Raw genomic sequence first — 27,439 nt, 5'->3', positions numbered from 1 at the left:
CATCACCATATATCAGCTTCTGCTGGTCCGGATACACACTATTTTATTCTATTTATAATTTACTATCATTAAACTACACAATTTCAATATATTTCTACACTTAATGTTCACTGTTAGGCTCTACTGCACGTTGAGCCAGACCTCAATCGAATGTTCCTCTCGGTCCCCCAGCGTAGACTTAAAACGTCCACACGGATATCTTTGTCCACGCCCATGATCTGAAATGCAAAAAAAAAACCAGCGAAATTTCGGTTTCTGATTGGTTCACTCTTGCGCACAGAATTTCTCTGGCTGATGGCTAATTGGCTGAAAATAAAATGTATTTCAAACTTCCCTTAATGGGCCGTACCTTTTACTTTCTCACGCCCTTGCCTTGCCTAGACCACTCGCATAACACGTGATTACAATTTTGTACACTTGTAGAGATTTCTAAGTTAAAATTTACGACTTTTATCTAATTTATGACCGACCCTAACGCAATTTAGCTTTAGAGCAATTTATTTTGCCCTTTTGTTTTTTATACTTCCTTTCCTACAATTACTCAGAATCTTAACTAATTTATTTCTTTTCGTGCGAGATTTTTGTTTTTAAGAGCAAGGCTTCAAATTTCCGACAGTCATAAAACCGTATGACGGATGGCAAGGCCATCTCAGTGTATAACATTGACCCAAAACCAAATATTGAATTTAATATTCTATTAAGTTAATTTTTCAGGGATATCCCATACACGTAAAAGAAGTCGAAAAATAAGAATCAAGAGCTTGGCCGGTTTTTGTTTTTATACAAAATATTCTTCACACCCACTAAACTTTTTGTGTCTTATCAAATTATCACAAACTAGCAGCTGATGTCCGGACTCGTCCGCGTGGAATAGATTTTTAAAATACTGTGGGAACTCTTTGATTTCGTGGGATAAAAAGTCGCCTATGTCACTCATCAGGTCTTTATCCATATCAACGCAAAAAAGCTAATCCGTTGCTCCGTAGCCGCGTGATTGAAGGGCAAACCAACAAACAAAACACTTTCGCATTTATAAAATGAGTAGAGTAAAAATACCCTTTTTTATTATACCCATTTATTTTGTTTCATTATGTACATAATATATTTTATTAAAAACTAAAAAATATTACTTACTACCTGTAGGGTACCTATGTACTGATTAATTTTCCACAAATTTTAGAACAAGCCCTAACGCCATATAATATTAATTATTATGTGATGTTATTATTATGTGCAAAAAATTACATAAGTACAGAAATTCTAAGATGTTAGTCATTTAGGTTTACCCAGCAAGAGCAACTTTCATTTAACGTCGGCACACATGTACGGACCCTAGAAAAAGTTATAATAACATTAATGTAGGTTCTTTTGACAGCTCTCCGCTCGTCGTTAGCAGCCCTGCTCTGTATCTTGTCATAATCTCTAGGGATGTCCCCGACTCCAAGAGATGTTATCGATATAAAAGCGTAGGCTAAACGACTTCGTAGTTATGCTATTATAAAATGTTAAATATATAAAAGAAAAAGCTGACTGAGTGACCGAATGGTCTATCAACGCACAGCTCAAACTACTGGACGAATTTAGCTATTTGGCATGCACATTGCAGATAGCTATTATGACGTAGATATCGGCTAAGAAAGATTTTTGAAAGTGTGTCTGCGTGTTGTGTGGGCTTTTCACGGCCCATCTGTTTACCTGATTTTGACGAAATTCGGTACAGAGGCCCGGGGATGGACATAGACTCCTTTTTTTCCCGGAAAATTAAAGAGTTCCCTCGGGATTTTTATAAATGTGATCGCGCGTGGATAAACTCACGGACATCATCTGTTCGGTATAGAGATAACTAACACTCTGTATACGGATATATAAGCTTTTTTTATACCGCAAAATCCAAGACTTCCGTTGGGATTTTTCAAAAACCTAAATCCGTGTGGCTTAATCTCAGGTATCATCTAGTATAGATATTATGTATGTATAAAGCCCGTTTTTTTTTGTCAGTTTGCATATTTAATTAAATAATAATTGGTTAGATATGAGAGAAATTTAAAGCAAATACACTAATATAAATAAATAAATAATAATATGAATCCTACAAGCATAATTAATGTATGTAATACATACCTACTTAGTTTAAATATGACGTGTAGAAAAAACATGTAAAAGTGTCGGATTCAATTATTGTATGTAAATTGCAAAACTAATGAATGTAATATTTTATGCTTATGACTCTTGCTTCTTTATTGTATGCAAATCCCATAAACTTTTGATTTCATCCTTATTTAAATGTGCAAATAATTATAATGTAATATAATGAAATATATAGTCTATATTTTGAAAATGCCCCATTTTTTTTTTTGTCAATCTGTCTGTCTGAGGTAAACTCACCCGAGCGAAGTCGTAACTGGTCACCTAGTTAAAAATAACACTGCAATTTCCCCGAATTGTATAATTAAATAAATATTATAACAACGGTAATAAAATAAAATACTTAAACTAAAAAAAGATCGACTAAAATCATCGACTCATACCCACCCCACCGCATCACTAATTACGCAGACGGCAGCGGGTCGTACCAAGGGTACACGGTCGTCTGAATTTTTTCCTTAACACCCTGCCACCCTCCGGAAAGGGGAGTCAACCCACCCAGACCCTTCTTAACATTTCCCTGCTCGGAGGCACAAGACGCCTGATATGGACCCGTGGTACCTTCGGGTTATATACTTTTTTGGGTCCACAAGACCCTTGGAGGGCTCGTGTTAGGCCTATATATCCCATTTTCAGCGTTTTGACCTTTATGTAGGTTTAGGGTTATATAAAAGTTTGTGGATTAGGCGCGGTGCGTGCGAATAGATCTCTAGAGGATTTTCGTTTATATTTTGCTGTAGATAATAATAATTATAACTGTTTTATTGAGTGACTAGCTGATGCCAACGTCTTTGTCTGCGTTGATTTAGATTTTCAAAAATCCTGCGGGAACTTTTTGATTATCTGGGATAAAAGTAGTCTATGTCACTCTACAGTTCTTTAACTATATAATTATGGTATGGGGAGTGATATCACACCCAGTTTGTCAATTATAAATAAGTATTCGGACCAATTTTGTTACAAGTTTAATTAAGTATTTTTATGATATCGTCTAGGTGTTTGAAATTTAAATAAAAATATATTTTGCTTGAGATAAAGTTCTAAGTAAAGCAACAAAGTACATACTCCATAAAATTTTTTTTTTTGAGCTGCACTTAGTATCTAAAATCTAAATTCTAGATACTATTTTGGGTAGTGTTTTTGGACTTCCAAACGGAAGTATCCGAGCGGTGGTCAAGCTCACAAGCTTGAACTTCTTTGGTTCGTAAGGCACAGATGGTAGTCGACAGAATTCGCCATGATAAGGCTCTCGGCTATGGCTGCTAGACAGAATGGATGTAAGCGTCGTTTAACTAGAAAGCCGTTAACTGTGAAAAATAGTTTAAAAGTTATTGTCGAAAAACGTGGGAATTTTCAAATACTAATATTTCTAATAAAAATGCTACGTATAGGTGCAAAGTTTTTAGTTACAATTTTTTAGTAAATTTTAATCCAATATTTTTGGTGATAACTTTTAAAGCATTTTATGCTGTTCACAGCTTTTTACGAGAGATTGCAGAGATGGCCAGGCGACAGTAGCCAATGTGCACCCAGCCTAATGTTTATATACCTATTATGTGGACAACTAGCTGGCCCTCCCGAACTTCACTTGGATGGAATTTCGGAAAATCCTTTCCTAGTGGTTGTCTACGTTACACAGAAAACACAAATGCAAAATCTCAAGTTTCTATACCTAACGAATTAATTTGTACATTGATTTGTTAGTCCGTCAGTTTGCCCTTTTATGTCTGTACCTACTAATATATAAATTGAGTAAAAATTTGTTAGTTTTTAGGGTTCCGTAGCTCAAAGGGAAAAACGGAACCCTTATAGGATCACTTTAGTCGGTTTTTCTTTTATGTTTTGATAATTCTATACCACTGTCAAAAATGTCAAATAAAATTCAAATTCCTCAGTGAACGTTATTTGGCATTAAATTATATCATTTTATAATATTATCTAGGCCCACTTTATAAGTGGTTAAGTTTCTACTCTCTCATTATAAGCAATTTATTAAATAAGTCCTCAATACCTTATTTATGATATAGTATATCGAAGTATGTAGTTATGTACGTACGTTCGACGTTTCAGACATAAAACTATTCGCAAACGTAGAGAGAGCAAGCGATGCAGATATTATAAACATTACCATATGACTACCCACTAAACACGGTGGAAAGTTGGCGCGTATAACGCCACTTTAACATTACGGTGGCCTCGTGTGCACGTCCCTTAAGTGCCGCTGTCACGCGGCAAAAGGCGAACAAAGTAGCAAGCCTTCCCGCCTACACTTCTGCTACGAATAGCCACCGAGGCAGGCAAACTTTGATACCCCGTAACCTCCACCCGGCTCCTGCCACCCCGGTACCCGAGCCACCCACTTCGGGCTTTGAGGACGTCTTTGAGCGAACTTTAGCGGGAAAACCCCAAAATTCAAGCCGTCCCGACTCCCGATTAGTTGGCAATATCTTTGAAATTTCAGCATGCCTTGATGATTGGTGGAACACGGTGGAAAGTTGGCGCGTATAACGCCACTTTAACATTACGGTGGCCTCGTGTGCACGTCCCTTAAGTGCCGCTGTCACGCGGCAAAAGGCGAACAAAGTAGCAAGCCTTCCCGCCTACACTTCTGCTACGAATAGCCACCGAGGCAGGCAAACTTTGATACCCCGTAACCTCCACCCGGCTCCTGCCACCCCGGTACCCGAGCCACCCACTTCGGGCTTTGAGGACGTCTTTGAGCGAACTTTAGCGGGAAAACCCCAAAATTCAAGCCGTCCCGACTCCCGATTAGTTGGCAATATCTTTGAAATTTCAGCATGCCTTGATGATTTAGGCTCTTTAGCTCGGTCGGGAGTGATTCTTTCACAATGTCAGTTACTACTTTTTAATACTACGGACAAATCTGAGCGGGAAAGATGCAACGCTTCGCTGCATCGTATTACAATGTAAAACCATGTGAGCAAACAAAATCGCCGTCCGCATAAGGCTTTCCACGGGTTACCACGTTATGCAGCACGATTATAACACGCGTGTTTGTAAGATTTTCGCTGAATTCCTCATGCCAAAAGGAGAGGAGGAAAGGTTCTCACAAAGGAGAGTTAATAGACTTATTGTTAAAGACGATTTTCCTTCTAGTTAAATGTAGAATTGTGCTAGGACTAGATACGATAGTCCTCATGATCTGAGATTTGAAGTTTGAACCCTCAAGTTTACCCTTTAAAGTCCAATCTAATACCTAAGCTTTATTTTCCGTTTCTAGGTTTCCATAGTAAAACTAAGATCCTTTAACTATAGTTTCAACCAGTCTACCCTTCGTCTGTGGTTCACCATTATAAATGTAAACTAAGTGTAAAAACTGTACCTAAGTGTAAAACCAAATCCTATGTACAGAGTTTTTATTTAGTACAACTGCACTCCTTTACCAACGTCGCAGAACCAAAGCGAAATTTCGGCTCATATTTTGTCGAGTGGTCCTTGAAACGGAATTCAGCTCTTGAAAGTCCCAAGCCTTGCCTTATATAAAAACTTTATGGAAAGAAGTTAGGCACTTGGTGGGGATGCTAGCTAGCCAAGAGCATTCGAAACATGCATGGAGATAATGATTTGCTCAACACGTGTACATTTGTTTGTTTTCTTAATTTTTATCTAAGTACTAGCTGATCCACCCGCTTCGCTCGTATGAAATTTGTTTTTAAGTTTATCGATAATAAATAAACAAATCTTTCCTCTTTATAATACTAGTATAGATTTACAATCCTTCAAAGTAATCCCCATACGACCTATCCCACACAGAAATAGTTGCCTTCGGTCATCCAGAGTCAGCCTGCTAACTAATCTTCTCTTTTACTTTTTTCACCACCCACATATTTAATCCCTTCAGCCAGCTATGTTGTTATGTAAAAAAAAAAATATATAATTTTCACTATTTTACTACAACTCTATGAAAATATAATTATTAGGTTAAATTGCACAGTAATACCACAGGTAATACTTACCTACACCTTTAATAATGCAACAAAATGTTTATAAAACGTTTAATATTAAGAAACTGGTGTACATGGTCCCTATTATTTTAGGCAACACGTTGATGTCTTTTCTTTGACAAGTATTTTAAACTTCCCATCTCTTTGAAGAAAATGTTGGTTTTTAACCCCCGACCCAAAAAGAGGGGTGTTATAAGTTTGACGTGTGTATCTGTGTATCTGTGTGTCTGTGTATCTGTCTGTGGCATCGTAGCGCCTAAACGAATGAACCGATTTTAATTTAGTTTTTTTTGTTTGAAAGGTGGCTTGATCGAGAGTGTTCTTAGCTATAATCTAAAAAAATTGGTTCAGCCGTTTAAGAGTTATCAGCTCTTTTCTAGTTTTCTTGTAGCAAAGAAGGTTAGATAACCGTTAGGTTCTTAATATTATGTCAATAGACAAATGTCAAGCTGTCAAGATGGACGTTGCCTAAATACATAATTATTTATTTGAAAATGATGTTTTGGAAAACTCAAATACTTTGGATCGTCGGGGGTGTTATAAATTTTTAATTTACACTTGTGAAGCTAGAAATTAGACCCGAAAATATTGCAATAAGCTAGTTAGTTGCTCCTGGTAAGGTTACCAGGAGGACCTACTAGGCGCAGTATGTTATGAACATTGTTCACTATACCTACTAGGACAGCATGGACGATTAGAATTAAGCAAGAAGATGGCTCTGCAGAGCTTTTTAGCGATCGGCGATAGTAGATTGAGGTTCTTTCAGCAGCTGAAAAGACGGATTTTTAGATACTAGACTATAAATGCGTATACTCAAGAATAAGATGATTCACAAGTGTAAATTAAAAATTTATAACACCCCCGACAAGTGAAGGTTACAGTAACTAGAAAAGACCGAAAAGACCTGATAACTTTCAAAAGGCTGAACTGATTTTCTTGGACTATTCCGCGCCTACGATCTAAAGCATCTGAGTTTTCCAAAACATCATTTTCAAATAAGTAATTATGTATTTAGGTAACGTCCATCTTGACAGCTTGATATTTGTCAATTGACATAATAATATTATGAACCTAACGGTTATCTAACCTTCTTTTCTACAAGAAAACTAGAAAAGAGCTGATAACTCTTAAACGGCTGAACCAATTTTTTTGGATTATAGCTAAGAACACTCTCGATCAAGCCACCTTTCAAACAAAAAAAAGTAAATTAAAATCGGTTCATTCGTTTAGGCGCTACGATGCCACAGACAGATACACAGATACACAGACACACAGATACACAGATACACACGTTAAACTTATAACACCCCTCTTTTTGGGTCGGGGGTTAAAAACGATTATGCTTCCATTTTTGACTTTTTAAAGCGTTTGATCAAGTAAAAAAAGAACAAGTGTGTGATAAGATGCGAAAAAGTGTACTATCAGAAACGACCTAAGAATTTTTGAAAGGTAGTAGTAGTAGTAGGTACTGTAGGAGTCAATGATGCAAACTATGAGGCTGGTCACCTAAGAGATTGTGGCATAGGATTTCAAATTTTAATAAATTATATTTGGGAGTTACCTGAGCTTACTGTGCTCGATTGTGTTAGATGAATTGTATGAGATAAGCGATATAAATGAGATTATCATTTATCATCCTCTTAACCCATCACTGGCTCAGTACTGAGTGCGGGTCTCTTTTCAAGGTGAGAGGTTAGGCCATTGTCCACCATGCTGACCAAGTGTAGATTAGGTAGACTTCACACATCTTTGAAAACATTAGAACTCTCACTTTAGAAGTTACACAACGAGATTATTGTTTTAAACAATGTTCTAAGAAAATATTTCTCTTCTCACTAACAGTTTTTCCGTGTTCAAACATAAAACTCGTCTTTAATACGTCGGTATACCCTTCCCTTAATTAAAAAGGCGCCCGTATGTGCCAATACAGGGCGGGAGGTGCGAGCAAGTTCGCGTAAATAAGCAAAGTATACTTAGAAGAGGAATTACCGCCTGCCCGCTGCTGCCCGGGTAAGCAACCGGATATTTCTTTTAGCTGTCCAAAGAACCCCCCGGTCATAATGTGGGGCCGCAGGGGGGCAGATATAAAGATACAGACCCCCACTTATCCGGAACCATACCCGGTCCTTTTGCTTTTATAGGGGGTGTGTATAAAACCGAATCGCTCGGTTTTAGCTGCACTAGACTGTTACGAGCGGGCCCGACGGCGGCGGTCGCATTATGCTATGAACGACGCTATATCTGATGTGCTTATGCCGCCTTGGTACATACTTTGGTACAATGTTTCGGCGATGGCTTTGTGTTTATTTTATTAGTTAGTTAGTTGTGTGCCAGATGATTACGAAATTGCCCGATTTGAAGCTATGGATAAATCTAGGTACAATTTGAAAGAGAGGAATGTCAAATGCGCCAACGTGACTTCTGGCAACTAGATTCTAGATATCCTTGTTGACTTCCTGCATTTTAGTAGATTTTAGTGGAATAATCTAGCGAATTACTGACAATTTTAGGCTGAAATTTTTCATAATTGAATATTAAAAATAAAATTGATTTTTAATATCTTGGTAACATGACTTCGGATGATTGGTGTTGTAAGCAAAATTAGTAAATCCAATTTTTGATTTAAAAAAAAATCAGCAAATAAAAAATTTCAGCAAGGTCATCTAATAGATAAAAATATACAGACCATAGGCAATACTATGTAACATTAAAGGATACCATTAGGATCATATTATTGTGTACGCGTCGACAACCGACGTAAAGCTAGTGACAAAATCTACAAAAATCCAGGCGTTAATATTCTCTATTTTCTACGGGGCAAGTATCAAAATAGCGGAATCAGGTTTTCGGCTTTTCCGGCTAGGTATCGTATCGTTATGGTTTATGCTAGCCCTTTTTGATAGTCACCCGTATACCGAAATGGGCGGACTGAGATATTAATTTCTGTTTATTACCCAGAGCGACATGTGTTTATAAGACGTCTAACTATGTTGTTTCATTATTCGAATGTTCACTGGGGGGAGGCCGTATAAAAACGACAATTTCCTCTAAACGCCGCGCCCGCGCTGCGCCTCGCCGCGCCCTCTTACTAATTAACTGCCGCAACGTTATGTCACCCTGGTACCCCTGTGAGGGTGGTGCTTATTTTTTAAATTAAAAAAGCAAGTTAGTTGATTTTTTTATAACCTAGGAGAAAGTAGAGCTTTTAAAAAAATATGACTACAATTAGCATATTTTACTAAAAAAAACACTAAGTCTGGCATTGAAGGGCCATCTGAAAACCTAAACCTAGGGCACAAAATCTTTGTAAACCTTTGAATTATTATAAAGAAAGAACCAGGTAACTAAAGACTCATAATTTCATCATTTAATAGCCAAAATACCAATATTCATGTGCCGAATTTTCAAATTCAAACTTTCACCCCCTTACCTTTGGTATCAAGACAGACAGTCTGCATTTGGACTGCAAGAGAACTGCAAAGGGTGCAATTATGATGCAATTGATACAACTGCATCGCAACTACCGACTGACTACGCAGTCTACCTACGTGCAGTTGGGATGTTGTTTTCACAGTTCACCCCTACTAGAACAACACGTGGACTTCGGAATCGCTCGACAGTTGCGGATGCAGTTACGTCAACTGCAATATCACTATCCCAACTGCAACAATCAATTTTGCAGTCGGCTTACAGTCCAAAAGCAGTCCATCTGTCTCTAGACCCTGGGATGACTTTTTATAAAACCCTTTCTTAGTGAGTGCTTACGTTATAAAGGGAACCTACTGTCAGATTTTCAAGTTTCAAACACCAGAGGCAGAGTGACCTAGAGTGAGGAAACTCTCGTGTGCTCTCGGTTTGATCCCGAAGCGACAATATGTGAAATATAAGCTATGGTGACGTAAAATCAAAGAAAAATAGGTCTACTTTAAGGCTACCTACGTCAATTAATGTAACTAACATTTGACGCAGTGACATCGAACTCGTCGAGGCCTCGACGTTTTTGTTAGAAGTTCTATACATGCTAGTTAACATATAATATTCCGTACACATAATCTGCGTTACATATAAATCAAAATAATTATTAACATATACGCATGCTATAGGTAATAATATGAGATTCCACACTACATACCCGAAACCCGGTCATTATCAATTTAACGTATTCGATGTTGGAGAATATACCTTACCTTTTTGAAATAAAGATTGCATTTGCAACTTCAGCAATTACGCGTGTCGTGAATAAGCCACCTTTGCAGTAATTATTATAATTTACGTATGTGTAGATTGTGTAGGTTACTGGAAGTATTAGACATTTAAGCTCCGGCTACACGCTCAGTCACCTGAGCGTTTAGCTGCACAAGCCAGTTTGCGCAGTTAAGTGCGTGCGTGTGGACGGCAAAACGGTATCCAGCGCAGTTCAAAGAGCTGCTAAAGCCTCAATAGCTCAACCGGTAAAGAAGTGGACTGAATACCGAAAGGTCGACGGTTCAAACCCCGCCCGTTGCACTATTGTCGTACCTACTCCTAGCACAAGCCTGACGCTTAGTTGGAGAGGATAGGGGAATATTAGTCATTTAACATGGCTAATATTCTTTAAAAAAAAAAAAAAAAAAAGATTTGACTGCGCAGTTCTCGGTTGCCAGACGGAGCGTGTAGCCGGAGCTTAATAAATATTTTACTTATACAAGTAAGCTTTTTTTTAACCCCCGATCCAAAAAGAGCGGTGTTATAAGTTTGACATGTGTATCTGTATATCTGTCTGTGGCATCGTAGCTCCTAAACTAATGAACCGAATTGCGAAAAACCAAATTAAATTTGAATTACGCCGGCAGACCCGTCTCATGCACCTTAACTTCCAAACGTTAAATTAATCAATGCGTAATGAGCATTTTATTCTCTGCAACATAGGTGCTCCTATAGTGCGTACCTACATCTATTGATACCTTAGTGTCGTCATCCACCCTGGAACGTAAATTGTATAGTTCGCTGTATATAACGAGTTATACATACTATATCGATACAGTTCTGTTAAATGTATGTTTCGTATACGTTATTCATATACACCTGTGTATGTGCTAGTATGTGACTGCTGAATACGCATTTCACTACTTGTAGCTTGACATTTTATATTTAGGTAGAGCTCAGATGTAGAGTTACAAAATAAGTAGATGTTATTTCAGTTTCAGACAAATCATTAATATAGGGAAGTTTATATAACTATGAGTATAACTTTAATATATTTAAACATTATTTAAACCAAAAATGCGAACCTGTGTTGAAGGGGTGGCATATTACAGAACGAAAAACATCGCATTGAATTTTCAGCCCCTACTGAAAACTCTCCTAAGAAATATGCATGACGCGGAGAAGAAGCACGGAACCCTAAAAGTAGGTTCATTTTCTTGTACGATGGTACGGAACCTTTCGTATGCAAGTGCGATTCCCACTTGACCAGTTTTTCAGAATTTTTGGCCACTCGATCTTTCTCTCGGCACACCAATTTTGTATAAAGCATGCGTAATCCGACTCAACGTCTTGGTCACAAGGGCAGGCTCCGCAGCAGATTGATATACGCAATGTGTTTAGGGAGGTGGGTATATACCTATAGCTGTTATTGCCTAAGTGACATCTTCTCCCTGTGGCATATATTCTATAGCACCTCGTATATAGTGATCGATAAGCTCCTGCCGTGTGCGTTGGGTGCACCTGTGTGTGTGATACATCTGTTAACGCGTTTGCTGCTCCCTAATCTTGAAATGATATTTGGTGTTAAATATTATAGAAAGATATATCTAAGTTGATGGCTCTTGTTCGCCCTTAGAATGTTTCTGGTGCAAATAAGTCTCTATTCCTCTAAGATATCAATCGATTGCGATTATAAGCAACGTTGACCCGAGTCATAGATGGTCAACTTTGCTGGTCCAAATTTTTTTTTTAATAAAAAATAGCGAGCAAACGAGTAGGCGAGTCACCTGATGTTAAGTGATTACCGATACCCATGAACATTTGCAGCACCAGTGACCAGAGATACCGCCGATGCGTTACCAGCCTTTCAGGAATCTGTTGGTCCGCCCCTTGAATAACTCCATGACTTTGAATTTGACCTTTTCATTTCCTCTGTGCCTTAGATCTACCCAAATGCCCTATCCACCCAAAAGTTTGAGCTGCTCGTTGATAGATCAGTCAGTCAGCTTTCCTTTGGTTATATAGAAAATTATTTACTGTAACCACATACCCAGTATGACGTTACTGTGTAGTACTGAGGTATACATTAGGGATTGCAATCCAGCGGCATTTTCAATCCAGCTGGATTTTTGCTGGATCGAAGCAAATCCAGCTGGATCCAGCGCGGATCCAGCACCTATCGTTTTCTCAAAGAAATGCAATTTTTTAATGTTTTCACTGTAGAAATTTTAATTACTAACTACGTATATTTGTTTGTAGTTATATTATGAGGTTCTTTCCTATGAAAAAAGCGTTTTTAAAAAGGAAAAAAAGAAAAACTTTTTTTTTTTAAATGTAATTGGATACATATTTTTAATCAATCGGAATATGTACCACTTATTTATACACTTTCGCCATTTTATAGGTAATTCATTGATTCCAGTGCTGAAATAATTGTGGGAGCAAGAATCAATAAATCTTTGAAGGCAATAGAATCTTTGGACTGAATCGATATTGAATATTTTCTCCTTGCAAGAAATTGTCTAAATTTCGAAAAAAGTATTTGTTGGAGCAAGTTTTGGGGAGTATGGTGGGTGTTTCCAATCACAGCTCTTTAATTTAGCGACTTTTGGACGTGAAGTATCAGGTCTAGCGTTATCCTGAAGCAGCTGTGGGCTAGAGCAATTGACCAGTCCAGTTGTTTAACGGCTATAGCCATCCAGCTTTCCCATCGTGGTTTGCAATTGTAGACAATAGAGATCTATCGTAATGGTCTAGCTTTTGACGTGACAACGTCTTATAATTCGATAGAGCCGGCTGCACGCACGAAAAAACATGACTCATGCGGCGTTACCTCGCTCTGAGGTAACGCCGCCAATTTTTTTTCTTTTCATTTACGTACCTACCTATTTTACTAACTTTGTAGGGCTCTCAGATTCTCAGTCTCACTACTTTTCGAAATAAAGTTACGTAGCCTATCCCACTTAATAGAAGTTCAAGTTATAATATAGTTTCAGACTTGAGAGGCCAATCAATTATGTTACAGTTTTTTTTTACTTTTCTGAAAAACATTCAATGGTTTTTTTGCGCGAAAAGACAGTTAATTACTTGTTTTTAGCTGATTGCGGATCCGCACCGCTGGATCCAGCGTCAGATGCTGGATCCAGCAAGCACCAAATACGTGCTGGATCCAGCTGGATTGCTGGATTGCGGATCCAGCATTGCAATCCCTAGTATACATGTCTTATGACGATACTACTCTTCTATACCACCTGATATTGTCCAGTTGTAATCAGGGATTTCTCTAAGGGATTAGCTACAAGATACTTGTAACATAGTAGGTACGTAAATGTCTTGCAACATCACAGTATCTCAGTGTACCTACTAGTAGTTACTGAAAATTGTGGCAATTACAGCCATTGGATCTAGACAGACTGCTAATATCGGTTGTTCGAAAATTGCCAAGTCTTACATGGGCGAGGATTAGCTTTTACCATATCATCATCATCATCGAATCATCGCTGGCATACTACTAAGCAAGGGTCTCTCAGAGAAGTTGTTATAGCCGGGCAAGGCAAAGATAGCCGGGGTTCGATTCTGGGCACAAACCTTAAACTTGTTTGCGATTTAAGCAATTAAATATTACTTGATTTATTGTGAGTGCATGAAAACCTGCGTGCCTGAGAGTTCTCCATACTCGAAGGTGTGTGAAGTCTGCCAATGCATAAAAATAAATAAAAATCTGTTTTAGAATGTACAGGTAAAGCCCTTTCATTATGATACCCCACTTGGTCTTACTTTGAAAATTGAAACATTTTTTTTTAAATGATGTGACCACAAATTCGCGGTTTTCAGATTTATTCCTGTACTTGTGCTATAAGACCTACCTACCTGCCAAATTTCATGATTCTAAGTCAACGGGAAGTACCCTATAGGTTTCTTAACAGACACGACGGACAGACAGACAGACAACAAAGTGATCCTATAAGGGTTCCGTTTTTCCTTTTGAGGTACGGAACCCTAAAAATCTGGCAAAGCACAGACAGATAAGTACAACATTACATTGGGTGTGATTGGTTAGTATTCAAATGAGAACCTAAACTACCTTAGTATGGGAAAACTTCTCTTAAGCGCGATTCCAACACGAGCTTATCTGTGTAAACGTCTTCATACATAAATTTCCTTATATTATATGAAAAAAAGCAACGAACACGCACTTGCGTCGCACTGCGGACGTGGATTGTGTATGTCAGGCTTTCGAATCATATACAACAAGTATTAGTTTGAAGTCGTATTACTACTAAGTATTTATAGGTAGGTACTATACAATGATTAGAGTTAATCATTAATGAAGATGATGGAACTAAATCAAATCTAGTTTCTATTCAATACGCCTGTTCATGCCCACTCTATATGTACCCCGCATATAAGCTGGAATCGCCTGAGACAACACGCCGCGTGTTAATTACCGATTGCTCCCTCGAGATCAACATCAATAGCACCGTGCGTTGCTACAAGATGACAGGGCATCTGTGCGAAGTAGAGATGGACCATTTCACAAGTAGCGTGTGAAAGGGAACGTGAAAAGCCTTTTCATATGTAACACTTGCTATCTTACATAAAATATCCTGTGAACAATCACGACTCGATCATCAACTCGAGTTAAAGAGCACGCGAGCTAGAACAAACACTTCGCTGATTGTAAAATGGGAAAAAGTTCTAATTCAGTTAATTAAATTAAAAACAATTTTCGCTTACAACAATCATAAGTGCAAAAATTCACTTCCCGTGAAAATCAACCGGCGAAACATCGGCACTATTGATCTTGATCATAATATCTAATACGTAGTTAAGTTAATAAAGCATTGCATTGTAAATGAACGTAAGAGTGAAAATTATTGAAAAATCGCTTTCCATGAAAAATTGCCTGTGAAATCACTGTGAACAAAAAAAATAATCACCGAACGAAAATGATTTGAAATGAGCAATCATGCCCATTGCTAGCGAAAAGTGACTTTGCAGTTCAATTTCGAATTAGTCTCATACTAAACTTTACTTTGTTAAACCTACAAAACCTGATAGCCTAGTGGTTAATAAGACGTCGCATTGGCATTCTATTTCAGTCGGGGGTTCGATCACGAGCTCTCACTTCCAACTTTTCGAAAATAAGTGCGTTTAAAATATCTCCATCATGGTATCAAAGGTGCGTGGAGTCTGCCAAACTGCACTGGGCCAGCGTGGCAGATTACGGGCTTAACCCTTCTCACTCTGAGAAGACCCCCGTGCTCAGTAGTGGGTCGGCAGTGGGTTGATCATGATGATGATGCTTTTAACTACAGTTATACTTCCTCTGTCTAAGTAAGAAGACACCTATTAAATTAAGTAATGTGGATGATATCAGAATTTTTCACACTGCACAGCACGGCTGGTGTGTTGGAAAACGCATACATTAATGTAGGTACGTATAATGCTATGTAGTATATATAAATCTCACATAAGTCGTGCATATAACCTACTCATGCTATGTACAGACATTGTGTTTGTGTGAGTAATTACGTCATTATCAGTTCGTAATCATGCGTGCATCGGAAATTGATTTTCCCTAATTGGTATAATTCTGCCGGCACATGAGAAACGATTTGCTTGAAAACAATTTTTCCTAAAGGCTTGATTATATTATTTCTACAGCTTTATTAAGTAAAGCTAGCATTCAGAGCATTCATAGAGATTTCAGCTACAGATATTTTGTAAAGGATTTTGTATGCATCAGAAATTTTTTTGGAAAATTTTGAATGATTCATTGTCGTTGTCTTAACTGATGAACATCAACTGCTGGTAACAGACTTAAAGAAATTTCTATTCAATATTCAGAGTCATAAGACCCTTTGTATCAATTGGGTCTACGAAACTCATTTGTTGCTATACTTGCGATTTGCATACAGCGGGAGGTTTGAATCTTTCTAAAAAGTTTGTTCAAGTTAGGAGTAAGTTAGGAGAGTTATATTTCTCGTTGTAATTGTTACTTTCCTGGCAATGCAGCATTGCATCTAAATTACCAGTCATCACCCTAGCGCAAGTGTATTTATTACAGGTAGAGTTTTTTTTCATCGATTGTCCGCGAACCAATGTGCGTGTTTGGAGTGTCATTGATGCATTTCGGAATGGGGCCGGGGGGATGGAGGCATCAGGCAGGCCGGACAAGTACCGAACGCACTAACCAGTAACCATTGGAGCAGTGTGCGTTTCATAGCTGTGCCGTGTGGACGTACGTCGCGTTCCGAGAACTTATACGGGAAACTCGATCCCTGAAAAGAAAAATCGCATTAAAAAAAGTGAATTGAAGGTTGGTTGTAGTGCTTCGATTGCGTTTCAAACTCGGTTATTATCTAAAAAGTTGTAATAGAACAACTTTTTGTGTTGTTGTCAGGAATGGACATTGCGATGGTTAAGTGAGCCTTGACATTAGTAGGTACGTGGTGATTGCAAAAAATGCAATTAGTCCATCGATGAGGTTGTCTTAGCTAAGTTTCCTTTGTCACGCTAAGATCGAGGCATTGTTTTTAAAATTGGTCTTACTTGGGCCTTACCTAGTACTTTGTATTCTCGGCGAGTTTCCTGGTACCTTTAAATATTCAACTTGGAAGTTGTTAGTACTAGGTAAACTCCTCAATGTCTAACTACCTAACTAGCCTAACCGGCTATGTTAAATCTTATTTATTTTCTTTTAGATACTTATACGTACAAATCTACCGGCTCCAGCTTTGCCGGAAAATAAGGACGAATGAAAGGCACAAAAGTTTCAGGAAGTCTGCAACTTTTGAATTTTTATGTATGTGCAGCACTTTCCTGTAAAACATGAGAACGATATTTTGATGAAACAGATGTTTCAGTTAATTTCATTTAGTCTCTAGTAGCTGAATTGGAAAAGTTCACCTACCTACTTTGTAACTGAAAATACATTTAATTACAGAAAACCTACATTTTCCAGAATACCCAAAAGATTTCTCGTAGTTTACATAACATTATCAGGCTTGCAGAAGTTGGCAAAAGTTTAGTGTATCGATGCAGTTAAGTTCGAAAGTAATTTCGGAGTGCAGGCGCGCGTCGAACTACCTAATCAAATCGTTCACGGTCTTTACAGTGCCGATAACGGACTACCAAGTACCTACCTACTGTGTGATGTCGTGGTGATGTTGTTGTGGTAACTAAAAACTACTAGTATTAAGTAGGAAAAAAATGTCCTTTAGTTCGTCCTAGACCTATTTACATGGTGTTATCTAGGTGTGACCCATTTATTGTGAATTCAGCACTGACATTCATTTGTATCAATTAATTTTTAAAATGTTGCTGTCAAAGCCTTTTCTACTAAATAATACTATAATCATTGAAATACATTTCATACAATTCAGTTTTTCATTTCAGTGCTTTTTTTTCTTTGACATTATTTAGGCTGTTTATTTTTATTGTAGTATTGCTTTTTCTTATTTTTTATAGTCTACTGGTTAATTAAATCTACATATAATAATATCATTTTATCATATTATAGATTTTTAGCTATTAGTTCGATTACAAATTTTACTTAGAAAGAAAAGAAGTTTTGAAAATCTTATATTTAATAAGTAATTTCTACCAACTGAAATTATTCTTGCACCTCTGTTTATGCTTCATTATTCTATATCGGTTTAATATTTGATAGTCGCATAAGATTTCATTCTAGAGGGTGGAGGTAGAGTCAGTCTTGATTCAAAAACTAGCCAAGTACTAGTTTTTTGAATGAGCATGCCGATATAAAACAATATCTAAAAAAACTAGTTATTTAATAGATACATTATATAAGTAACATTATAACTTAAAAATAACTTCCCAGTCTTGCTCTATCTCTTAAACCAGTCAAACTTAGGACAGGTAAATGTATCTATGCACCTAATAATGTTTTTATATGATTAGGTACATACATTTCTGACTTTGTATTTTATTAAGAAAATCAGCAATAAAAACCGAGAATATAAATTATGCTTTTACGTACGTAATTAACTTTAAATGCAGACTGCCCGTTGCGTCCGTAACTGGAATTCAATTTGGTCGTTACGCACTTCTGATCATCATAAAATCCTAGTAAGGTTCCTTTCAAGTACCAACTGTTAAGTGGTACACCACCATATAAAACTTAAATACATGAAGATGCAGTTGATATTAACGTGTACGTGGAGAACTTTAACAAATTAAGAACTTTACTAAGAAACTCTTTAATCAATTATTTATTAATGTTAAATGGATAGACATAAAATTATTAAGTACTAGTAGGTATTGGTATGGGTATTACCCATATGTGGATGCTTAGTAAGCGACAACTGACAGCTGCGTCGATTGGGATATTATTACTGTCATTTATGTTCCGAAAGTTAGCTATAGGTTAATTAGTACTTAAAAGAACATACAGTCGAAGCATAGAGAATCTCCACCTTTTTTTGAAGTCGGTTAAAAAATAGATGATGACCGCAACTTCGCTGGGATATAGATTTTTAAAAATCCCGTGGGAACTCTTGATTTTTCTGAGACAAAAGTAGCCTCTGTCACTCTCCAGGACTTTAATTAGGTATACATATCCATGCAGAAAATCACGTTGATCAGTTGCTGCGTTGTGGAATGATTGAAGAACAAATAAATAAGGCAACAAACAAACACATTTATGTATCACACCTCACACTAATATTATAAAGGCGAAAGTTTGTATGTATGTGTGTGTGTTTGTTACTCTATCAAGCAAAAACTTTTGGACGGATTTGGCTGAAATTATAATGGAGATAGATTATACTTTGGATACACACATAGGCCACCTTTTATGCCGGAAAATTAAAGAGTTCCTACGGGATTTTAAAAAAAAACTACATCTACGCGAAGTCGCGAGCATCAGCTAGTTTATAATAATATGTGTAGTGAATAATACATCTATTAATGAAGTAAAACTTATACTAGCTAACCTAAATGAATTATTGTAGATACTAAATTAGTCAAGTTAATATGAAGATGCTATGGCAGCTGCGTCGGTAGCTGGAATGCAATTCGGTCAGTGCACTAGGCCCTCGCTACTTGGCTGACGATATCAGCAAGGCCGCGTAATAGCTTTGGGCACGGTGTTCTTATAACCGTTGGCGTGCACGCCATCAAAGAAAATTGGTCCTTTAAATTCAACTGGAGTTTTTTGAGTTCTTTTGTTACTGTAGAAACACTGAGTAGAAAGACTGGGCTAAAATATAGGTGTTTATTTTATAAAATCAGTCAGTTATGTATATAGTTACCACTTTTTCAGGGATTTTGAATGCTAGAATCAATTAGTAGGATTCGATATTCAGGCAGAAGAAAATTGAGTTTCTTTGACTTTTTTAGACGTCGTTTACATTGGTAGAACAAATACTGGGAAATGCAGCTATTAATTTTTATGTAACCTGTCACACCAATTTTTTTATAAGTTTGTCATCACTCATCACTTTTCGGGACAAATCGATCATTAGAAACAAACAGAAGAGATTCAATATACAGTAATTTTACGTGTTTACATTAATTTGCCCCCTAAAATTTTATCTATTGAGATATTGTTAATAAAGACTCATGTAGGTTCTAGTTTTGTTTGGGATGATAATGTGATCATTTAGTCAAATGTTGGTCTAGCTTCTACGTTAGTTTTAAGAGAGCTGCTCTGTTTTTAGTTAGCTTGACTTAAATCTGAAATAGAGAAATCTTTTGGACATTAGCTTTTGTTAGTCAAGGTTACCTACTTGAAACCAATGCTTATCTACTTTGTATTGTTTTGAAAGTAATATAGGTAAGTAGTGATAACCTAATTTACTGTAACCAAACAGCGCAACACCTACTTTGGATTTAAAGATATATAGTATGGGAACAGTATTTCGATCATAAGGTAATCATATCAAAACACATAGATGTAGTAAGTAGTAGCTATGCAATTTACTACCACGGAAACGTCAATAATAGGTACCTACGTAGTACGTATCTACCTACTTAAATGAACTAAAGTGTCGATTTAGAAAACTAGCTATTCAGCTGATAAAGCGTACTCGCAACACACATTTTTGCGCATTCCGTGAAACAAGCGAAATCTATACGACTTGCATAATTGAAATTTTTTGCATACAAACCATTGCATATACAACACACTCGAAGCATGGAACGTAGGAAGTTTGGAGCAATCTAATTGAGTCTAATTTACCAAAAAACTGCATTCGAGATATGTCTGAGCTTATCGCGAACTGCAAGAGAATGGGATGTCTTTTGAAATTTTATCTGCTCAGACTTCAGTCCTCTGCAATGCCTTAACGTTCCCTGCACTTTATGTGCAGTTTTTAAAATCTTTATGGCACTTGCTATTCGCACTGCATAATTATGAAGCGTTTGGCGCGTACCTGCTGGTGATATCAATTGCATTTTGAGTAGGGCTTCGCTGCGTGCAGCTAGATTTCAAATAATTTGCTTAGCGCAGAAAACGAGTAAGTCCATAAGGTGCATAAACAGAACTAACTTTCGTTTTAAAATGAGAAAAAAACATCAGCAGAGAACACCAAACATTTTCAAAACAAAAAGTAATCAGTCAAAACAATTGGTCGGAACAACCGTGGCGTAATCACCCCACTGCCGACAAATAGATAGTTGTGTACAATGATCATTGGAAAGTATTGCGCAAATAGGGGCGCTACGCAACCCCTGCAAAAGTTCCCGGCACGAAAATAAGGTACAAGAATGCAGAGTGGTTCTGTATAATATAACGATATTTAATCGATATCCATACTTAACCTGAAGAAAGAGCTTAATTCGGATGGGCAGCTTTCGGGAAGCTTTAAAATATCTTCTCGTCTCATCCAAAATTCCTTAGATGCGAAACATGGTCGCTATGGGCCAGAAAGAAAGCTCAAAGCTACTCAGTGAACGATTGAGAGAGCTATGCCTAGAGTTTCTCTGCGTGGTCAAATCAGAAATACGGAGAGCCAAACCAGAGTAACCGATATAGCTCAACGTATTGCGAAGCTGATATCGATATATCTACTACTAGCTTTTGCTATAGCATTGAAGGATATTCTAAATATTTAACAGTAGGTAAAGGAATTTTCATAATCTGACCTTTACTTTTGGAAAGAGTTAACTACTACAACAAACTAACTAACTTTATCCCTTAGTAATAATTTAATTAGGTAATATTTAGTAATTTTAATTAGGTAGTATTTAGTATAAGTAGACATAAATTATCTTCAGCAACGTGTCATACTGGAATGTTAAAACGTTTAATACGTAAGTAAAACTAGGCCTATTAAAAAAAAAACTTTCTTACAAAAAGGCTTGCGGCGGTTTTGAATGTTTTATAAAAGAACCCTCACCCTGTGACTGACCTACGCAACTCCGCGCAAAGACGGTCCCCTCGCCTCGTGCGAATTCGCGATATTTATGAGTTTTACTATGAACCAGACACGCTTGTTTTGTATTAAGAATTTATATGATGATGTGCGTATCGATAGAGTGATGACGCGAGCCATAATATAGTTTACTAAACGATGCCTGCGACTTCGTCCGCGTGTATTTCCGTTTTTAAAAATCCCGTGGAAACTATTTATTTTGATTTTCCGGGACAATAAGTAGCCTAAAAAGTAGTCTCCGGTATAAAAGATATAGCTATGTACCAAATGTCATCGGATTCGGTTAAATGGGTGGGCCTTGAAAGCCTAGCACACATATAGACAGACAGACATACACACTTCCGCATTTAGATTAAGCTACTTTTAGCCTAGCCTGTTAGGCTGCAACTGTATGACTTAGAGACTGCTTTTAAGTTTTTTAAACGGGCTTAAAAAAGGAAATCAATTATTTTCATCATTTCTAGACTTGACAAAGTAGGCAGGTAAGCTGGCAACGTAGCCTAAACGAAGCACTACAACAAACTTTTAATATTCATAGAACCTACGCATAAAATGGGGTCAGAATATTAAATAAACAAAACAAGTGACAACCTCACCAAAGACAAACGTAGACTTTGATAAAAATAGAATCTCAAGATGGCCGCCAAAAGAAAAGCTGGCGCACTGCTGCAACATGTTCTGCCAAAGGTAACTTTTTACGCATCCTCAATAGTTGTAAGTCTATCGCCAAATAAATTTGATCCATCACATCGCTTAAGTTATTACCACGTACAGGTCATGCTCGATGGTCAAGTTAAACATGCCAAGGCTCTACGATGGGACTAGTAAGTTGTAATGTGACCAGGTTCCTAGCAAGTTACTATAAAGTGCAGTTAAAATAATTAAAGGAATTTATTAACGACACCCATGGTAGCCCGGTCATATTAAAAATGGGTGTCAATGTAGGAGAGGCGTTGAAACTTATCGTCCGTCCGAATGCGGTCGGATAGCAAACGTTGCCGCATCGAAATTGGCGCCAAAGTCAGTTTTCCCGCCGCGGGCGGTTCGCCTTGCAAAATGGCGGAGTCTCGAATGTCACGCATTACAGTTACTTAGTATGGACAAGACAAATTAAATCTCTTTAACATAACTCGAATTGTAAAACTTGAAATCTACGTATTAGTTACACTAGTCAATTTTTTTTTTAATCGATTAGTTACCAATTTTCCTCTAGATTTTTTGTTGGATTTTCCAACTAAATATTAAATATCATCATTTTAGAGTTTATTTTGGATTTAGAAAAATTAGAAAAATCTGTTCTAGGCGTTCCGAAATATAAAACATGATATTTTGAGTAGGTACCAACATAAACAATTTGTTTTCTTTTTAGTTCATAACGTTTTTCCTATTTTTCCTAATTGACCGAATGTGGTTGGTGATTTTGGAGCGCCACCCCTCGGTTAACTAAGTAGGTATGTGTTTTTGTCTGACGATTGCATTAAAGTTAAAAGCAATGAAAAATTTCAAGCATTGACATACCTACTCGTAAATTAATATAGTTGAATCTAGAGAAGTGTAAATAAATATCCACATTATTCCAACAAGGAGTGACCAATGAGGCGCCGGGCGACCTTGCAGCCTACCCTACGTCTAAACTTAGCATATCTATACCTATACCAATGCCTAACGTAATGTTATGGCTTCTAGAGATCGTTTATACATACAGATACAAGTAAGATACCAGTGGGATGACACATATTATACTTTAGGAAGCTATTAGGCATAGTAATAAAATAAAAGACTTATTTGGATCTGTGTGCACTACAATGGATATTTCTTGTTTCAAAGAAATTTTGTTAAGTATAAAAGTCTTCCGGAGTTTATCTATTAATTTGTAATTAGCGGATTTTAATATAGTAGAATGTATTATTTAGTACGTTACTATCCACGTAGATAAATAGGTAGATATATTTTAGATTTTAGTGCTTCGCCGTAAAATTCTAGGTAGGTATGTTTAAGTACGAGTAGGTACATTAATAAAAATTGGATGGAATTTTAACTGTAACTGCGATGAATCAGTTACAAACAAATTACTGTACAGGTGTCAACTTTAATTAATTTTAGTAAGTATTTAGTTTTCATAAGTCGAGCTAAGTATCGCTACTAAAAACAATATTAGTATACAAACATATCTGTCATCGCTACTTTCATCCGAGTAGGTAGATATCTACCTACTGTACTTTCGTGCATAGCCTCCAAGTCACTTAGACCTAAGTCTAATCTCCCATCGAGGTCTAGGATTATGTTATTAGGTCTGCCACCTGTCAAGTGTCTAGTGCACTAAGTCTAGACTCCAAGATGAATACAGCCAGCTTTGAAATACATCTAACTTTAAATGAAATATAGTCATTTTCGAAACATATTTAATTTTGAGAAGCTTATAGACCTCACATGAAAAATGGATCTTTTTAGGACGGTTTTGTAATTTATTTAGACTAAAAAAATATATAGCTGATAAGTGAAAGCTTAGGGAAAGCTTTTGACCTAAAGCCCTGCCAATAAAAAGGCATTTGCAAACGCTTTAGATATTATATTCATATTACATGTTATAGAAATTGTTGCTATCTAAATATATAAAAAGAAAAGTCCTGACTCACTGACTGACTCATCAACGCCCATTTTTTCCTCCCCGCTGGTAAAAATGCAGTTACGCATCACGCACAAAAGCGGGTATGTGGAATTAACTGGCAATGCTGCGGTATAATATTACAGCATATTCACTAAAAACAACGCCCAGGCGAAACCTTTGAACCTAGTAAGTAGCGGAGATTTTCATGGGAACGAAGCTGCGGGCGCTCGCGAATATAAATAATATTATAGTTCTCTTCTTACATCCTGTTTAGCCAAAACTTAGTGAGAAACAGCTAGGCTGTCGGAAATGAATGATTGTAATTTTTTTGTGAAATTTGTTTCTGGTTTAAGAAATACACTATCGTTTAAGAACGATGGTCGCCAAAGTTTTTAGCACTAGCATGCCACAGAAACCTAATGCATGTTAACCAGTTTTTTACATGAAAAACATTCAGTGCACTGAAGCTGTGCGAGGAAGATTTGGATGCTTTTGCACATAACTTGAAGTCTGGCAAAGTCGAGCGCGTGTCTCTACTGCAAAAAAAGAGTCACCCAGATTCAAATTAGTGTACTAAATAGGCCAAGAGTACGCGAGTGCGCGCAAAGCGTTTATACACACGGTAGTCGTACGGATCGTGCTAACAGCATTGAATAGGCGGCTTTCCTAAAACTTACGTCAGCCTTCATCTGCCTCATGCCTACACTGCTGGCTAAATTTAGCTAGGAAAAAACGATGAAGCTCTTTATAATAAGTAACGGTGTGATGAATTAAAGAAACTCATACGAATTATAGACGTTATCTGTTATTAACCATACAAAATAGTACGCCAAATAGGCCATGCAAAAAATTTTGATAGTGTAAACTGAAGTGGACATACACAAGTACGCTGGAAAAGGCGTGCTAAACAAAATGACAGTTATTTATTCGTGCCGATTCGAAGCGCCACACTGGACGTACCGGAATTAAATTGACACATGACCTTCGAGTAGTCTCGTCACTCATATATTTTATTTCTGAGTACGCTCACAATATGACAAGATGCCACTGATAGATATAACTGACAGTTCAACGGGTTGAGAAGCTGAAACGGCAATGATGTAATCATGTAAAGGCGATTTACGGCCTCAATCGACTACATCACGATTTGTTGGCCGGTTGGACACATATCAAAAGAACCAATTCAAAATTGCGTTGGTTCTTTGGAAGACGAGAGCTTCACGTCCTGATTCTTGAAGACAACAGCGGAGTGATTCGCTAATCCATTTTTTAATCCATTGAAGGTTTTCTACGAAACAATATTTTAATATCACCCAGTGAAGCACCAATGTAGAACCAACCAACCCCGGTGGCTATCATTCAGTGTTGGACACCGAGTTAGCGAATCACCTAGCAGATCTTCAGTTTGTGTATCTGATTAGCATTTTAAATAGGTCTTTTTAGATTTTGTGGCTTTGAATTTTCCTGTTCGAATTGTAATGTAGTTTTAATATGTCGCACGAGTAATTCACTCGGAAAATTGTGTTTTATTGTTACATTAATAAAATATAATTATTACCAAATATAACTTGCGCAAGTGTTATTTAATTGGAATGAACCACGGTCACGATGGCCCTTCTGCTGTGTGCGATCACCTTTATTGACCTAAATTCGTCAAAGATTTGACACTGACAATAAACCTCCGTCATTGGAAACGAGGAAGCACGTTCGTAGAAAAATAACCTCATCCCGCGAGCGAATGAATGAATGAAAGCCGTGCTATTCAGCGCGACGAATAGGACGGTGTATGAGAGTCGACGAAATGACGCGCTGACAAATCTGAGGTCAGTGGGGCGATTAGAGTGACTTCATTAGTGAAGCGACTTTTTACATGCTTTTTCCTATATGTATTTAATATTATAAAATATATTATGTATAACTGATGCCCGCGACTCCATTCGCGTTGATATAGGCTTTATAAAAATCCCGTAGTAACTCATTAATTTTCCGGGATAAAAAGAAGTGTGCTAATCCAAGGTATAATAATCTATCTCCATTCTAAATTTCAGCCACACACACATACACACAAACTTTCGCTTTTACAATATTAGTTCGATACTAGATGATGTCCGCGTTGATTTAGGTTTAAATCCCGTGGTAACTTTTTGATTTTTCGTGAATAAAAATAGCCTATATATGTCTCCAGGATGCAACCTTAGTACCATGATATGATACGCGCGACTTAGTCCAAACGGATTTACTGGTATGTTTTAAAATTCTGGGGAAACTCTTTCATTAACCGGGACAAGAATTATGTCCATGGGTCGTGAAAAGCTAACAGACAAGCAGCCTTCGCATTGGTAATAAGTATTATAAGTAAACGGATGGATTTGTAGATTTACATGTGCACTTTGCACTATGCTGTATATCATTTGAACGTGTAATCTGTTACCTGGGAAATAATCGCCATCGTATACATCTAAAATTTAATTTAACTGCAGAGATGTTTTCTAGGAAAATTTAATAAAGATTTTCTTGCTGTGTTTTTTAGCATCAGGTCAAGGTTACCATGTTTTTCGGGAGGGGGATTAAAAATTTAATTTAATTGCAGATATGTTCTTTAGCAAAATACACCAAAGGTTTTGTAAGTGATGCCATTGAAATAGAATAAATAAAGTAACCTCATCTCGCAAGCAACTTAATAAACGAGTGAATGCATGCCATTCAGTTTGACGAATAGGACGTTTGACAAAATGACGCGCTGACAAAACTGAGGTCACTGGGGCGATTAGAGTGACTTCATTAGTGACTCAAGATTGAGAGACTGTAATTAGTGACAAACATTATTATTTCCCTAATTCTATAAAAGCTGCAATAGCCTTGTTAAATTTCAGCAAAAAAAATTGATGAACGAATATGAATGTCATTTAATTTGACGAATAGGACAGTGCCGGTGTGTTAGAGTTGACAAAATGATGCGCTGACAAAACCGATGTCATTAGGACAATTAGAGTAACTTTATTAGTGGCTCGAGATTGAGAGACTGTAATTATACCTTATCCACGGAAAGAAGTTAGCGAAGTTAAAGAAGAAATATAGCGCCGTTACGTAATCCCATACAAATGTTAAAGCCAAAAATCTCAGTGTCACCAACT

The 27,439-nt window shown here is 37.1% G+C and overlaps 1 protein-coding gene and 1 long non-coding RNA gene across 7 annotated transcripts in view; both read left to right on the top strand.

Moving 5' to 3' along the window:
• The window catches only part of LOC123865649 (nucleolar protein 4), a 177,689-nt gene that overhangs the window by 123,089 nt on the left and 27,161 nt on the right, over nucleotides 1-27,439 (top strand). The window lies entirely within an intron of this gene.
• LOC123865668 lies at nucleotides 882-25,978 on the top strand. Its single transcript, XR_006796020.1, has 3 exons — nucleotides 882-1,041; nucleotides 18,579-18,584; nucleotides 25,965-25,978. It is a non-coding gene; the product is annotated as an uncharacterized LOC123865668 (long non-coding RNA).

This window comes from Maniola jurtina, chromosome 5 (assembly GCF_905333055.1).
Source record: "Maniola jurtina chromosome 5, ilManJurt1.1, whole genome shotgun sequence".
In the NCBI taxonomy this organism is placed as follows: domain Eukaryota; kingdom Metazoa; phylum Arthropoda; class Insecta; order Lepidoptera; family Nymphalidae; genus Maniola; species Maniola jurtina.
The sequence above is the reverse complement of the archived record's forward strand: the minus strand, read 5'-3'. Positions and strand labels throughout refer to the sequence as shown.